Source organism: Mirounga leonina, unplaced genomic scaffold, assembly GCF_011800145.1.
Source record: "Mirounga leonina isolate KUSES-001 unplaced genomic scaffold, KU_Mleo_1.0 Mir_173, whole genome shotgun sequence".
NCBI lineage: Eukaryota > Metazoa > Chordata > Mammalia > Carnivora > Phocidae > Mirounga > Mirounga leonina.
The window spans coordinates 35122302-35138713 of NW_023270447.1; positions in this window are offsets into that span (position 1 = coordinate 35122302).

Consider the following 16412-nt stretch of genomic DNA (forward strand, 5'->3'; position numbering starts at 1 on the left):
ACTAAGGGTTGAAGCATACATATCTGATCTTTCCATCTTCACCCATTTACTTACTCTTTCCCAAAAGAGAAGGAATGGCTAACCAAAGCTTACTAGCCATTGGGCCACATTTGTAATGGGCAGAACCAGGTTTCTCTGGTGCCCTATTGTCTTTGCTACTTCCCATGTCACTGTCTGCCCATGACTCATTAAGATGAGCCAAATACCTGGGCTTCTAATCATTGTTCTTAAGCTATTAGACTCCAAGGGAACATGTGAGTGTACAGATCTCAAGTTTTGGCCTGGGGAAGTAGAAGACCTGACTCCAGTCCAGTTTTTACCCAAGAGCTCTCCTTTTAGGGTGTTAATAATTAGGTCCTCCCTTCTCTCTGAGACTATTACTTATGATTTCCCCCATCTCTCTCATTCCTTGCTTGGCCATCAACAAGCAAAAGCTGTTTCCTCTGTCTTCAAAAGTCATGATTAAGGTATTCACATTCTTTACTTCCCTGTTCAGAAAAAAACAAAGAAACCTTGGATTGCTCAGAAGAGTAGCCTCCCTTCTCCCATCACTCTCTATTCTCCTTAATCTGCTTTATTAGTTTTCATAAAACTTACAATACCTGACTCTTAAAAATTGTTATATCCACCACAATCGAATTGTTTACTAAATAATAATGAATGGACTGAGATAATGAGGGAACAATTGGATGTTGACTGGTCATTAATAAAGCAGGTATTTTGGTCCGCATTTGCTCTCTGGCTTATCTACATGTCTTATTCAGAGACCCCTGGGAAATATTTGAAGTTTAAACTCACAGAACTATACAGGGAAAATGAGCCACACCCCAGGTATGATAACAAGAAATGGACTGCAGGTCTGGAATAGGTGCTGGCTTTCCAACATCCAGATTCTTTCTGTAGAGAACTACCATTCCTGAGGGAAGAGTGAGATGATTAGTGTAAGCAATAGATGCTATTGCATTCAGAAGTCATTTGCTTCATCTCTTATCCTCATATCTCTTCATAACTCAAAGGAGGATGTTAAAACATATGTCTGTTCCAAAAAACAAAGTAGAGAAGAAAATGAATAAACTTTTATCCTGCAAGAAATAGCATTTTTTAGTGGGAAAGACAAGAGGCCAACCTTTCCATCATATTTAGCAGAGAAGACAGGAGACCAGCACCAAAAGCAGGGAAAAATATTGTCAAAGTACAGATGGCTCAGCTAGAAAAGAGAATGGAAATGACAAAGGGTAATGGAACACAAGAGGCCCCTCTGAATTTCCAAGGAAGCAGGAGTGTCTCAGCTACCATGTCTTCCCAGGAATAGGAAAATATCTTACAAAAATGAAAATATAGATTGCAGATTTTTCCCAAATGGGCATAAGTTAAATGGAGTTTTCCTTTACAGAATCCTAGACATCACACAAGCTGAAGAACATTCTGGTGGGGCTAAAACTCACATGTATTCTTTTTCTCTTTCTCAATCCCCCTCCCGCTCCTCTCTCTTTTACCATATAACACTAACTATCTGTTTCTGGAATATAAAAGCAATATTGATCTAGCTTGGAAATATAATTTGGGGATATGGGATAATAGACGCAGAAGTTGAAATTTGCATTGTGACACCTAAATGTTGTTCGGATGGAGAACTTGCTCTGATGTTCTTATTTTTACCCTCCTCTAAAAATTAGAAAATGTGAGTAATTTAGGGTTAAGGTAATTCAAATTTGTATATTGCCAACCAAATTATTTTTATTCCACTGGAAAAAAAATCAAAATTAACTCTTTGTCCTGGGAAGAAAAATTCACACATATAGTGGTAGGAGGATAAACATTAGGTTGCTTTTATGCTTATTCATTCAGCAATTCATTCTCTCAAAAAAGTATGTTCAAGATTAACAGGAAGAATGAAACAGCCTCTCAAAGCATATAATTAAGATCTGTACCTATGACCTATTTCTATAACACCAGGTCAGAACTTTACTGTGGGAAAATATCTCTTTCCTGGTCTTCCAACAAAGGAATTACCGATTGCCAAGAACTAAATGAAAGTGTAATAAAGGAAATCAGAATTTGACATATCCTTATATGCTGACATCTACCAAAATTGCTGTTGGCCTAGAAGGAACAGCAGTCAAGGGAGGTGTATCAATTTTCTATGGCTGCTGTAATAAATTACCATGAATGTAGAGGCTTAAAACAACACAAGTTTATTATCTTCCTTTTCTATAGTTCAGAAGTCCAAAACAAGGTCTCATTGTGCTAAAATCAAAATGTTAGAAGGGCTACATTCTTTTTTGGAGCCTCCAGGGGAAAATCCATTTTTTTATGGCCTGCTTGTGATGCAGGCACCTTGGAAAAAAGAAGCCTTTTAATATTATGTAATCAGTATTGAGTTTTGCTGTAATAAGCTAATATGTAAATATCCTTTTGATATGTTGAGTTGGCTAGGGGATAAAGATTTACACAGGCTTTTATTTTTTTTTTTAGCGTAATATATGCTTAAACTTGATGTCAGTATTCCATATAATTTAGTAATAGAGCCAAAACAGGTAAGTAAATAATAATGCTATAAGACAAACAATTTCTAAAAAGGTAAAGATGCTAAAAACTTCAGGAGTATTTAGACAGTAAGATGATATTTGATTGGTGGGATCAGTGTTATTAAGCAGGATTTTAAAGGAGTACTTCTAAGTAATTTGAAGTGTCATTTTTGATTAGTTCAATCAATTAAGGATGGAGAGGCAGCATAGTTTAATGGAAAGGACTGAGACTTTGAAGTCGTGAGGGAATCTTGAGAAATGAAACCCGGCTGCTCTAGGGTTTTTTTTTTTGTTTTGTTTTGTTTTTTTAATTAAATATTTTATTTATTTGAGAGAGAGAATGAGAGAGAGAGAGAGAGCATGAGAAGGGGGAGGGTCAGAGGGAGAAGCAGACTCCCTGCTGAGCAGGGAGTCAGATGCGAGACTCCATCCAGGGACTCCAGGATCATGACCTGAGCCGAAGGCAGTGGCTTAACCAACTGAGCCACCCAGGCACCCTCGGCTGCTCTAGTTTTACATGATTTCTAGCAAATCTTAAATTTCCTAAGACTAAATTCACCTTATATAAAATCAGGAAAATATCAAATTGTCAGAATTGTTTTTAAGATTAGAGGTAGAGAATCTAATGCATCTAGCATCATTCTTGCCACAAAATACATTCCCACTGAGTAATGACTACTATTTTAAGCTGCAACCTCAACCCCATTGTATTGTTTTTTTAGTCAAACATTTTGAAAGCATGCATGTCTTCCACAGACACTCTTATTATCTTCTCTTTGAATTTTCATTTTTCAGATTATATATACCTGTCATCTTCACTGAAAATATTTTTCACATCAGAATATGGTTCTAGGCATAAAATCTCACAAAGCACCTGATTCTTTGAGATGTATATTGATCTAAGGTTACATTGTGCTTATATACTCAAGATGTAAGTATTCATAGTAAAAGCAAAGTTATTACAGTACATGTGACTTTAATATACTTAACCAAGACAATATGAAATATATTAGGTAATTACATGCCTAAAATGTTTTTAAAATATAAAAATAAAAATATTTAAATGAGAAAATAGAAATGATTTGTAACATGGAACTAGAATTGGCATGGGGGGGGCATATGCCAAATTTCAGTAGGGTAGTTGTCTTTGAATCCTCAGTGCTTTTTGTAGTGCCTGGAACATCCTAGATGCTCATAAAAAATAAGTTTGTGGAATTGAAGTCAGGATTTCCATCATGTTCATTCACTCTTATTTTGCACTTTGCATGAGTTGGTGTTTAATAGATATTTGTGGGGTTTGTGACTTATATTTAACTTCTGGTTTTTGCACACTAGTTCACAGTTTGCCTGATTCTGATTCATTATTATTCTTTTACCATTGTTTCTCAGTGTATGTATTTCCGATGTGGAATCAGACTGATCCTCAAGACAAATAAACTTCCAGGTCAGTATTCATCAAGGTAAAGCTTAATTCCAATATCATCTCTGTTAAATAAGAACATTGCAAAATTAATGACATATCAGATAAAGGGCTAGTATCCAAAATCTATAAAGAACTTATCAAACTCAACACCCAAAGAACAAAGAATCCAATCAAGAAATGGGCAGAAGACATGAACAGACATTTTTCCAAAGAATACATCCAAATGGCCAACAGACACATGAAAAAGTGCTCAACATCACTCGGCATCAGGGAAATCCAAATCAAAACCTCAATGATATATCACCTCACACCCGTCAGAATGGCTACAATTAACAAGTAAGGAAATGACAGATGTTGGCGGGGATGTGGAGAAAGGGGAACCCTCCTACACTGTTGGTGGGAATGCAAGCTGGTGCAACCACTCTGGAAAACAGTATGGCAGTTCCTCAAAAAGTTGCAAATACAGCTACCATATGATCCAGCAATTGCACTACTGGGTATTTACCCCAAAGATACAAATGTAGGGATGCAAAGGGGTACATGCACCCCGATGTTTATAGCAGCAATGTCCACAATAGCCAATCTGTGGAAAGAGTCTAGATGTCCATCGACAGATGAATGGATAAAGAAGATGTGATACACACACACACACACACACACACACTGGAATATTATGCGGCCATCAAAAGGAATGAGATCGGGCTCCTGAGTGGCTCAGATGGTTAAGCATCTGCCTTCGGCTCAGGTCATGATCCCAGGGTCCTGGGATCGAGTCCCACATCGGGCTCCCCGCTCAGCGGGGAGCCTGCTTCTCCCCTCTCATGCTGTTTCTCTCTCGCTCACTCTCTAAAAAATAAATAAAATCTTAAAAAAAAAAAAAAAAGGAATGAGATCTTGCCATTTGCAACAGCGTGGATTGAACTGGAGGGTGTTATGCTGAGAGAAATAAGTCAATCAGAGAAAGACATGTATCATATGACCTCACTGATATGAGGAATTCTTAATCTCAGGAAACAAATTGAGGGTTGCCGGAGTGGGGGGTGGGGTGGGAGGGATGGGGTGGCTGGGTGATAGACACTAGGGAGGGTATGTGCTATGGTGAGCGCTGTGAATTGTGCAAGACTGTTGAATCTCAGATCTGTACCTCTGAAACAAATAATGCAATATATGTTAGGGGAAAAAAAAAGAAGATAGCAGGAGGGGAAGAATGAAGGGGGGGAAAATCGGAGGGGGAGACGAACCATGAGAGACTATGGACTCTGAGAAACAAACGGAGGGTTCTAGAGGGGAGGGGTGTGGGAGGATGGGTTAGCCTGGTGATGGGTATTAAAGAGGGCATGTTCTTCATGGAGCACTGGGTGTTATGCACAAACAATGAATCATGGAACACTACATCAAAAACTAATGATGTAATGTATGGTGATTAACATAACAATAAAATAAAATTTTAAAAAAAGAACATTGCAAAATTAATAATATTTCATTTGCTAATGCATCTTTTGTGTGCCAATAAGGGGACACATTTTCTGCAGGCATGGGTAGTGTGCTTGTCTCTGAAACAAAGAAACCAGGAGATATGGTTGGCCAGTGCCATTAATAATAGTCCATATTATCACCTCTGTGACTCCCATAGGTCTTTTTGACACACACAGATAAAGCATGTGGAGATTTCTCTTAGTTCTTCAGGTTCCAAATAGAGGGCTTCACGGTAACTCTCTCTCATCCACTTCATTATCTTCCTATGCAACTTCAAACCATGTAGAGGCTGATTTGTGAAGCAGAGAAAACAGGTGGCCTACTTGAGTCATGGCTTTGAAGTCAGGCCAACAAGAAAGGGGGCAAGCCAAACAACTGCTGAGAAAGGACACTGGATTAGGGGAAACTGGTTCAGACAAGAAATCTATCTGAAAAGCAGTTATTAAGTAGGTGTCTAAAAATTTCTTCCCAGTAAGATATAGTTTATTCTTGTTTGCAGTATGGAAGATAAACATGTATCTAAGCATGTGTTACCAAGGTGAATCACATTTCAAAGCAACTAAGCCTTTGAATTAGTATTTATTTATTTATTAATTCATTCAACAAATATTTATTTAGTGCCTACCATATGCTAGTCACTGTTCTAGCTCCTGGGGATACCACAAGAACTTACACAAAACAAACATAACTGCATCAATGAAGCTCTTATTCCAGTGGAAGAAGAAAATAAACGAATATAATATCAATAATGATAAAAGTTATGAAGAAATGTAAAATGGGTAAAAGGATAGAATTTGTGGCTAACATTTTATTTATTTTTATTTATTTATTTTTTTAAAGATTTTATTTATTTATTTGAGAGAGAGAGAATGAGAGACAGAGAGCATGAGAGGGAGGAGGGTCAGAGGGAGAAGCAGACTCCCCGCCGAGCAGGGAGCCCGATGCGGGACTCGATCCCGGGACTCCAGGATCATGACCTGAGCCGAAGGCAGTCGCTTAACCAACTGAGCCACCCAGGCGCCCTTGTGGCTAACATTTTAGACAGTGATTAAGGAAGTTCATTGTTTTTCATATATAACTGAAAAATGTCTAAATCCATATTCCAATAGAGATGTTATTATGTAATCTACTTAGGACTTACAATATTTGTCTACTCTTTTATTTATTTTCACAATTTTATATTTAATTTTCTATAATCTTATATACCTATGCATTCTAGAATGTATACACATATATATTCTCTTTGAGTCCCCAAGAGCTAAAAAAAAATAGTGCAGACTAACCTGGGACATACCCTTAAACAATTATACACAATATTATTTATATGGTGAAAAGTAGAACCAGATTCCAAATGACTTAACAATGCTTTCAGAGAATCCAACCTGTTTGTTAAGGTGCAAACTGTTTTGGAATGAAGTTTCTGAACAGAATTCTACCAAGCTCTATAAAGAACGTTGGGAGAAATAACTCGCCAACAAAGCTCACACAGATTCAATACCATTCTGTAGAGAAGGAAGAAAAGAAAATGACTGAATGATTTCCTCCAAACAAGTTAAAATGAAAAACTACCATATAGTCGCTCCCTTACATTTTTCCCTTCTAAAATTTGTATAAAACTGTAATATCAGGGATAAAATATCTCATAAAAAATTTAATACCATGAGTTATTTTGTAGAAAGGAATTAATTCACATATATTACCAAATGAAAGTCCCGAATGGTAAAGCTCTTTCTGGAAAAGGTTATTTGTAATGACCAAATTCGTCACTGTTTGGAATCTTGTAAAGGTCACAATAGAAGGTTTTCACTTGTTTTAAATAAAATTCTACATTTTAAAAATAAATATGCTTTTCTTCCATTCATAGAAATATCAACGCTGTTTGCACTATAATTTACTTTTTGAGCTCGACATTTACCCAGCTGACTGTCTTTGGAGAACAATCTCTTGACTGAGAAGCACTCTAGGTAAGAAAACTGTCAGTTACAAATTACTGTTTGATGCATTGCAAAGTGCAGGAACTCTTCAAGATTTAAAGAATGACCTTGTTAAATACTTTTGTGTCTACTACTTTTAACTTAAATTTTAAACAGAGCCTTTGTAAAAATGCTGAACAATTGGCTAACAAAGCTATCATCAAAAGGGGAAAGCCTCAATTAAAAGAGTAATCATTCTATAAAGCTAATAGTAAAGAATTTCTACATTCATAAAATGTTGAATCAGATTTCATTTATTATCTTGAGGGAAATACACTTTTTTTTTTTTAAGATTTTTTTTTTTTTTTTGAGAGAGAAAATGAGAGAGAGCACATGAGAGGGGGGAGGGTCAGAGGGAGAAGCAGACTCCCTGCTGAGCAGGGAGCCTGATGCGGGACTCGATCCTGGGACTCCAGGATCATGACCTGAGCCAAAGGCAGTCGCTTAACCAACTGAGCCACCCAGGCGCCCGAGGGAAATACACTTTATTCATAAAATGAGTAACTGAAATAATAAATTGGAATAGTGTAATTATTTTATATATATATATATATAATTTGAGTTAATAGTGGAATCTATATTATTTTCAATGATGTAACAAGACTGAATATGTAATTTATTAAGATTCATCTTTTATACTTATTTTGAAAATATTTTAATACATATACTACATCAACAATATATATTCTCCAAAAGTAAAGTAAATATTTTCTAAGAATAATTCAAAGTAATAGTTAAAAAGGAAAAAAGAAGCCAACGAACATAAACTGATTGCCAAAGGTGATTGGTTTTTCTCTTGTAATTGGCAACATTGTAAATTATATATTTATAGATGTATGATCTAACACATAAATCTAATTTATGCATTTAGTATCATGTACATTTACCAAATTTTTATTGTGGCATAAACTTGTATCTCCTGTGTACTTTCTTCAAAATGTCATATATTTTATAATTGAGTTCATAACTTTCACTAAAAAAAAAAAAAAATCACCTTTCAGTGAAATTCAGTGTAAGCTCTGGAATGAATGGTATGTAAATACGTATATTCACACAGCAATCCTCTCCAAAGAAAAGAAACAATTAAATTTTTGAGTTATAGCTAATGCTGAATTTCAAGGGTTTCTTGGATTTAATCAGTAAGAATTTATGTCTTAAGATGTGTATCTTCTAAGCGTTCTATGTTTTAGGATAAAATAAAATATTGTTCAATACATTTTCATTTTTATAGAGCTGAGATAACTAGAATTTTTTCCTGGACGTCCATGTTCAAGAGAGCAAATATATCATAAGTCTTTGGGGCATAATAAATACTAATGTTGCAGAGATGTTGAAAATATCTCTATATATCTAGATAGATATAGATATATAGATAGAGACATAGGTATGTAGATATAGATCTACTAGGTTATTTCGGAGATATGGAAAAATACATATATACATATATAAAACCCATCCCAACATACGTGTGCTTGCATATCCCAGAAAGATCAAATGATTGTTCATTCTGCATTTTTACATCCAGTGAATATATTATGATTAGTTGTTTTGCGGTCAATAAAATGTTCCACCTCAACTCTATGATACGCAAAATACATATGTTATTTCAGAATATGATTTTACAAATCAAGATGGTTTGCATAATGAATGCAGACATTCATTTATACTTTCATTAATTTATTCATTCAAAAATATTATGTTCGGTGGTAAACTCTTATGTTAAAATTTAAAAAAGTCAATAGTTCTGTCCTCTAGGAGGTCAAAATTTCATTGAGGCAAGGAAGTAAACAGGCAATTTAAATACCATGTAAGAAGGTAAACAAAGAGAGGCATATCAGAGAGGCAATTGCAAGTCTAAAGGAGGTTTCCAAGAATGTGTGATGACTTCTAAGTTAGATCATAAGGGATTACCAGCAGTGAGGGCTAAGCAGATGACGGTAGATGGTATTGAACTAGGCAGAAGTGGTATTGACAAGCAACATTAATAGTTCTGAAATGAAAAGGCAGGCCAAACACAAGGAGTATGTTATTTGCACATTTGCATTTCCTTTATTTCCAAAGTATTACTTTTTAATAGCTAACCACCAAGTCTAAAGTTTTCATCTAAACAGGTTTATGGGCTTTAGACAATTTCTACATCTACGCTACAGTGATTCCTGCATTGGCTTGTTAGTTCCTCATTGAGCAAGTAAAACTTAATTGATCATTTTGTGTTGGGTTCCTAAGTCCAGTGAAGGAATTCTCAATTACCATACAATACTATAATAAACAATTCAGATTATGATTTAAAGAACACAAAATCTCAAATTAAGATGTTGCTTCTTAAGGGTGATTGTATTGTTGTGCCATTGCCAGTTGCAAGGTGAAAATCACACTTCCTCTTTCTCTAATTCTATATATTGCATACTGTTTCAGAGCACATGATTATTTAAGTAAGACACCTGCAATGTGTTGTGATGTTAGGATCAAAATTATGTCTTCTTTCATCTATTTGCTTTTCCTTGTTATTTCCCTGAACTTTCGCTAGCATAGAGGGCATCCTTATTAGAATGTTCATCAAACAGAGGTTTCAGCACTGCCTGTGTTAATAAAATCATCAAGCATTCCTTTATAGGCATGACAGGGAGACTGCTCATCTATCATGAGTGTTTCATTAAGTGGCACAGAGCCACAAGCTCTAGGAACAATGCCAGATTTTTTTTTTTTTTTTTGAATAAGGTTTCAGTATCATGGCATTTCCCTCATTTCAAGATCTATCCAATTTGTGGAGTTACTTGCCTGTGTATCCTCACATCACCACTTGCCACACAGCATCTAGGCACTTTGATTAGGATTCTTTGGTGTCTTTGAATGGATGAGATAACTCAGAAAAATGTTCTGTCAGTAACCTGTCCTTGTCACCCAAAAATGGGCAAAGAGGAAAAAACCCCAAAGTTTCAGCTGAAACACCTTCTGCATGGTACTTTACATAAGTTAATCTTTTTTTTCTATTATAATTTAATTTTTTTAAAGATTTTTATTTATTTATTTGACAGAGAGAGAGATAGCGAGAGCAGGAACACAAGCAGGGGGAGTGGGAGAGGGAGAAGCAGGCTTCCTGCCGAGCAGGGAGCCCGATGCGGAACTCGATCCCAGCACCCTGGGATCATGACCTGAGCCGAAGGCAGACACTTAACGACTGAGCCACCCAGGCGCCCTATAATTTAATTTTTTTAAGATTTATTTATTCATTTTAGAGAGAGAGAGCACATGAAAGTGGGGGGAGGGGCAGAGAGAGAGGGAGAAAAAGACTCTCAAGCATACTCCCCGCTGAGCCCAGAGCCCAATGTGTGGCTTGATCTCATGACCCTGAGATCATGACCTAAGCCGAAATCAAGAGTCAGATGCTTAACTGACTGAGCCATGCAGGGGCTCCTATAATTTCAGTTTTAAAGCAAATGTTCACTAGTATTTTTGTAAAATTTATAAATCAAAGACAGTTACCACTGACCAGTTTTGCCAAGATCTATATCCTGACTTGTATAGGTACCAGCACCTGGTAGAGCTATCCCAGTTTCACAGTAAGACTAATACTATTTAGAAATAGACATAGCAAATTGCATGTTTCCATTCTCTTAAGAGCAATGTTAATTACATCTCTAACCTTTTAGAGAATGCTTGTGGGCTAAAGTTTCCCTCTCCAGTCACTGATGGGAAATTGACCATCCTGAACCCACAGATGATGCCCACAGTAATTTCCCCATCAGGTTTAAATTGAGTAACTTAACACCTCTCCCTGATACAGCACATTGCATATCATTTTGAGTGTGGTCTGAAAGTAGCACCTTTGTTGTGTTGGAGAAAAATCCTCAACCTGGGGGTAGCCTAATAGAAAGATGATGTTTCAGTGGTAATCCTTCCATTGACAGAGCTGCTGCCAGCACACTCCAGGGCAAAAGCTTTGTTACTGAAACTATTAAGAGATGTAACAAATATCTACCACTGGTAGGCTTGGAAAGTTGCCAGGAGCAAGTGTTTCATTTGCCTCTAGCCTCAGCGGCATAAAGTTATTTTTGTCCCCATCCAACACCAGTCTCAGGCTCCACCACCAATCCTAAAATTTTCTATGTAGGTTCCAAGTGAAAAATCAGACTAATGCTTCTGTCTTAGTCTTTAACCTTTACACTGCCAGATTAGGAAGGAGATATCAACAAGGTGGCTGGGTAGGACCTGATCCCTGAAACCAAAGATTCCAACAAACAAAAGCTTCATATGCCATGTACGATAAGAATTAGTATAAGACAAAGAAGGAGAAGAGTTTGACTTTCAATTTTGGTCCACGAAGTTAACTTAAAGTTGTGCAACATAGTCACCAATTTAGAGTGCAAGCATTTAATCACATACTATAATAAATTGTAAAAAATTGTGATTCTCATCACCATTTCATGATTATAGTTTTTAGTTTTCTTTTTATTAGTTTTCAAAAATGAGATTTATTTGTTTATATCATCAGTTACAAACTAAATGTTGCATCTTTGTTGTTTCTCTGTCTATGGATGATCCACTAGTCTGGGATGAGGGCTGTGAGTCTTTAAATTTTATAACAGCAGCTCCAAGCTAAGGGAATGGCATATAACACTGGATAGATTACTATTTAGCAAATGAATACAATATGCCAGGGGTCAGCAGATACTAAATTAAAGAAGATTTAATCCTCAAGGTATATACAATTTTGCCCCTATGCAGACAAATAAATTGATGCTTACAGTTACCAATTCTGTGACTGAGGTTTACTGCCAAGTGCTCTGGAATTCTAAAAGAAACTGGGGCATCAGGAATCAGCATCCTGGAGGAGATGATATTTGAACCGAATAACATTGGGTTTAACTTGGAAAATGTTTTGGGGAAAAAAAAAAAAAGCAGAAATTTGATGAAGAAAGAGAGAGGCTTTACCATGGAATACAAACAGAATGTGTGAATGACCAGAGGAAGAAAACAACATGAAACATTTAGGAAGTGATATTCAGCTGCTCAGGACTAGAGGGTGAGGTTGTGCATATGTGTGTTTCTGGCTTTAAAGCCGGTGCGATAGACCACTTCTATCTAGATCACGAGGGACCAGCATTTTTAATTGAAGACATCAAACTCAATTCTGAATGGTAGGAGAGAAATCAAAGAACTGAACAAAGAAAAAGACACAATCTGATTGGCATTTAGAATGACCGCTCTGGCTGCAGAGAGGAGAGAGCGTTGATGTAACCAGATTGGAGGTAGCAAGATCTGTCGGAAGATTAAATGCTACTCTATAATTATATAAGGAGTAAGGTACTTTTTTGCGCATTCATTTTTATTTTTTTTATTTTTTTATTTTTTTAAGATTTTATTTATTTATTTGACAGAGACAGAGACAGCAGGACCACGAGCAGGGGGAGTGGGAGAGGGAGAAGCAAGCTTCCCGCTGAGCAGGGAGCCGGATGTGGGACTCGATCCCAGGACTCTGGGATCATGACCTGAGCCAAAGGCAGCCGCTTAACGACTGAGCCACCCAGGCGCCCTTGCGCATTCATTTTTAATTGTTTAATATCATTTCATTGATGTTTGCCTTAAAATATTTATTACAAAATCAACCTGGCAAATTTCTTTAGGATTTCCTGGAACCATATCCTGTGATAATAAACTCCTTTTTAGTTAGTAGGAATTGACACCCATTTTTGTTTAATAAAAAGGCAATGTTATATTTTCAAGTGTTAATTAGAAGTGGTGATTAATATGGAGTGTGCAATTTGTGTATTCGATAGCCCTGGACTAGATAAAAGATGTAACCTTAACCAGAGCCCTGCCATACTTCTGAATTTTCTTCCAAAGCAAATTGTAAACAGTGTTTCTTTCAAATTTCTCCCATCAGTGACTTTAATTAGTGATTAGTGGTTATTGCTTGTGGTTTCTGCATCTCCTCTATTAATGAAAGGTCACAAACTAATGATTACTTTAAAATGTGCTAAAATGAAACATCCCTAAGAAATAACATTTTTGTTACTGTTTTTTGGGTGCTGTTCTCAAAAACAAGATGTGTGGTACTGGGAAAATGAGTAAGGTTATATTGAGTTTTTATAACCATTTTTTTTCTGGGGAGTGGGAAAAATATATTCATCAAAACCACACTCCAAAAGGGTGACAGTACTAGCTTTTCCATTCAAAGAACTTAGGATTTAATATAATGTAAAATGAAAATTATTAGTCAATTCATGTCAGTCTAAAAGGGACAACAAAGTGACATTTCAATTTAAACAGAAACTGCTGTAACCAACCTTAATCAGATGTTCTAATAAATGTGTTGAAGGACAATATTGCATATTTCTTAATCCAAAAGAAAACCAATTGTGATGAATCTTGCTCAAATGCCACACAAGACAGTATGAAAATAATCATGAACAGAGTTGAATTGAATGTAAATCTGTTGTTCTAAGTTACAGGTTCTACTCTATATTTATATTCTTTCAATTATGCAAATATATACATATATATATACACAATTTTACGACTGCCTGTGGAATTCTTACCATGAGAAAGATATTGTTTTGATGAGTAACATAGACTAAAAGAAGAATTCATCATGTATTCACTCATTTATCCACCAAACAATTATTGAACTACTATGTTGTGTTAGGCTCTGCTTTAGATATTGGGGATTTATTTCTAAGAAAAGAAAGGCCTTGTAACTGCCCTTGGGAAGGAAGAGAGATATTAAAAAATAATCTTACAAATAAAGATAAATTGACAACTGTGCTAAATAGTATGAAGGAGACATATGCTATACATATATGGGGGCTATTCTAGTCAGAAAGGTCAAGGCAATCTTCCTTGAGGAAGTTATACTTTAGCTGATATCCAAAGGATGAGCTGGACTTCGTGTAAAGGGGCAAGGGGACAGCATCTAAGAAAAGAAATGGCATGTATAAGTTACATGTAGTAGGAGGAATCATAATGGGTGATTGAATGGAAGAACTTAGCATGGGAAGATCCCAATGGGAAAATTATTCAAGAATGTGAGCAGGAATGGAAGATGGCCTCAAAAGACAAATTCTTATTTTGAAAATATCTCTCGAGCTACCATGTAGAAAATAGATTGAATAAGACTCAGAGGAGCAGGTCTAGCTCAGAAGACAAATTTGAGATAGAGAAGAGCATTGGGGGTTATTAAATGCATGAGGGTAGTTGAGATTATCTGGGAAGAGAAACTAACATGAGAGAAGAGAATTTGAATTGCGTCTTGAGGAACTCTAAATTTTTGGCTAGGTAGGGAAGGGTAAGACTACAATAGAGACAGAGAAAGACTAGCCAGAGGTTAGGGGAAAATTAGGAGAGAGTCATGTCATAGAAATGAAGGGACGGACAGTGTTTTAAGGCAGTGGTTAACTGCATCCAATGCTTTGAAGATATGAAAAAAGTACTTTACAAATATTCATTAACTTTATCAACAGAAAGTCATTGCTATCATTGGTGAAAATTATTTCATGGAATCATGATGACTGAAGCCTTATTAGTATGAATTGAATAGTAAGTAGGAGTCAAGGAAATTGAGACCTTTCTTGGGTATAGGCCACTATCTGACTGTCTAAAGGAGGGAAGACAGATTAGCCTGAGTAACTGAGTTTGGATTTTTTTATAGATTTTGCTTGTTTGTTTGTTTGTTTAATTAGAGAAATTTGACTATGTTTAGAATCTCCGGGACAATGAGGAGAAATTGAATATATGAAGTGGAAAGGATAGACTTGTCAGAGTAGGATCAATGTCTACGACCACAGGAGTAGATGGGATCCACAGACACAGGGGAGAGTTTCTTCAGAAAGAGCATGCAGAACAACTCTATTAGAATGGGATGTATTCATGTGCAGGAACAGAGAGACTTCACCTGATTGCTTCTATATAGATATATATTTTTTAATAAAGTAGAAGATGATCACAGTGAAGAGGATTCAGCCAAGGTTGGGTTTAAAATAAAGACAAAAGCTTTAGGGGCTTCTGGGTGGCTCAGTTGGTTGAGTGTCCTCTTGATTTGGGCTCAGGTCATGATCTCAGGCTCGTGAAATCAAGCCCCAGGGTGGGCTCCAGGCTCAGTGCAGAGGCTGCTTGAGATTCTCTCCCTCTGCCCCTTCCCTTGCTCCTGCTCTCTCTCTTACTCTCTCTCTCAAATAATACATAAATAAAATCTTTAAAAATAAATAAAATAAAGACAAAAGCTTTAGGAGATATGAATAATATTGAGTGCTATGAAGTCCAAGCTAGTGAAAAGAAAGGAGAGTTGAAAAGATTGAGACAAAGTAGAGGGATCAGTAAAAGGAAGGAAGGCAGTGATTAGGTTTCAGAATAGTTGTAATGATGGTACTTGAATCAGTACTCTGAAAGGAGAGAGGTAACAGAGTCTACACTTTATACATAGAAAATTATCCTAAAAGATAAGGCATTGCTTCCAGAGTTCAAAAAAGAAAAAAAAAAAAAAACCTGCAAAGGAAGTCAGTGTATTTCTTAGAGAGTTGAGGACTGGACTGGATGTATGGTACTTTAATAGATAGCCATGTTGCCTAGATAAGGGTTAGTGTGGGTTGGTGGATATGTGGAAAATTCCAATGAAGGAAAGCTCATGTATAAAGAAACAATGACAGATTTTCATATAGAATGATGATCAGTCCAGTTTAGCTAAAGCAGAGGAAATATAAAGGGAGCAGTAAAATGAAGTTAGGAAAGGTGGGTTGGGATGCAGATTGGGTAGGGCTTTCAAGAAGGCTGGGAAGTAGTGTACATATTTCATTCTAAAAGCTTCCACAGTAAAAAGCAAAGGCGCCAGAGGTTTCCAAAGAACATGTGAACAAAAATTGAATGTTTTTAGCCAGATATTTTCTGGATTAAAAAAGGCCATCTGTGGGTCTGCCAGTGAAAGAATGATCAAGTGCCACAATAAAAATATCAACACAGCTACACTTCACTTCATTAAACACTGATTATCATTGACAAGTGAACCAAAATATTGGCCTT